Source organism: Neovison vison, chromosome 12 (assembly GCF_020171115.1).
Source record: "Neovison vison isolate M4711 chromosome 12, ASM_NN_V1, whole genome shotgun sequence".
NCBI classification, from domain to species: Eukaryota; Metazoa; Chordata; class Mammalia; order Carnivora; family Mustelidae; genus Neogale; species Neogale vison.
The window spans coordinates 77686332-77688120 of record NC_058102.1 but is presented as its reverse complement, the minus strand read 5'-3'; the positions used below and the strand labels follow the sequence as shown (position 1 = coordinate 77688120).

General features: G+C 40.3%; 1 pseudogene; it reads right to left on the bottom strand.

Moving 5' to 3' along the window:
* Positions 1-1315: 1315 nt before the first annotated feature.
* On the bottom strand, positions 1316-1520 carry LOC122892717 (annotated as a pseudogene).
* Between the last annotated feature and the right edge of the window lie 269 nt (positions 1521-1789).

Sequence of the window (1789 nt, the reverse complement as noted above, 5' to 3'; positions counted from 1 at the left end):
TGGAGCCCTAAGTGGAACTCCATGCTCAGCATGGAGTCTGCTTGAGATTCTTTCTCTCCCTCTGCCTCTACCCCACCTCAAATAAATAAATCAATCTTGAAATAAAATAAAATTCTCTAATGGCCTTTCATTATAGTCCAACGCTTTCCATTATAAGTGATCTGGCTCCTACCTACCTCTCCAACCTTACTTCAAACCACTCAGCTCCCCACTCACTGTGCTTCAGCCAAAATTATCCTCAATTCTGAACCTTGAATGCCAAACTCAGCACTGTTCCACTGTTCCTTTTTTCTTTCTTTCTTTGTTTCTTCTTCTTCTTCTTCTTCTTCTTTTTTTTTCTTTTTTTGGTTTTGTTTTTAAGATTTTATTTATTTATTTGACAGAGAGGGCCAGAGAAGGAACACAAGCAGGGGGAGTGGGAGAGGGAGAAGCAGGCTTCCCACCGAGCAGGGAGCCTGAGATCATGACCTGAGCCAAAGGCAGATGCTTAATGACTGAGCCACCCAGGCACCCCAGTGCTGTTTCTTTTTTCTAGAGGGCTCTTCTCCTGGCTCATTAATAATTATACTTCTAAGATTTTTCAAGTCTAATCTTACCCACTACCTCTCATAGAAGACTTGGTGATGACATGACTGGGCATATTACAGTAGGAACAACTGCTCTTGAGCCATCAGCTGAATCCTGACAACTCTTTGAAATTAAACCATAAATTCAATCAAGTGCAACAAAAGAAAATAGAAACTTCCTACCAGTCCCCTGTTTAGTTTTTTTCATTCCTCCTTCCTCCTTTTGTGATCATGCTACAGTGTATCAGCAACAATAAGTGCCAATTTGTTTGGATTATTTTCCCAACATTCAACTAGATGCTCAATTCCAAAATGTAGATGTCGTCCTCCATTCTTCCCTTTCCCTCACTCAGTGATTTGATCTATTAATCATTCATATTAACCATCCTCCAAATCACATTCTAATGTATCACAGTCCTGCCATTATGATCAAAGCTACCATTACCTTTTTCTAAGCCTAGTGCAATAACCTGAACCTTGGTTCACCCACTGTTAAATCAATCATTTAAGAACAGGAATCAGTTTAGATGACTCACCCATCAAATATTTTGCAAAGACTTTACATTACAGTTTGAATGTCCAGTTTTTCCACTACAAATAGTCTGTCTCCTCCCCACCTCTCTGACCTCATTTCAAGCCACTTAACTCTTTGTATACTAAGTTTCCAGACACTCTGGCCTTGATTCTTGTTTTTCAAATGTGCCAAACTCAGTCTGTTGCTCCTTTTTCCTTTCTTTCTTTTTTTTCCTTCCACTCAGACTACGTCCTCTTACTTCTGGAAGGAGGAGAAGAAGGATCATCAGTGGCAATAGACGGTTGTGGAAGCAGCACCGAGAGCCAGCTTCATGCTGAGGAGAAAGCCCCGCGCCTCCTCCTCATGGTTTCAGGGATTCTACATTCAGAGAAACTTCTCCAGTAACAAACCATAGACATGATCCCTGAAAGCATGGTTTTTGCTGTTCCTTTTTTCTAAAACTCTTCTGGCTCTTCATATGATTGGCTTTCTGTGGCTTTTAATCTTAAGTGTTACCTCTCAGAGAAGACTCCTGTGACAACACTCCTAACCTATCTCCCCCAACTCAGATTCTCTATCATATTACAATATTGCTTTTACTTCAGAGCACTTCACTGTGAAACATAATATTTGTCATTTAGATGTTTGTCTGTATATGTTTTTTTTTTCTCTCTCTCTATAGAATGCAGGCTCCATGAGGACAAGGACC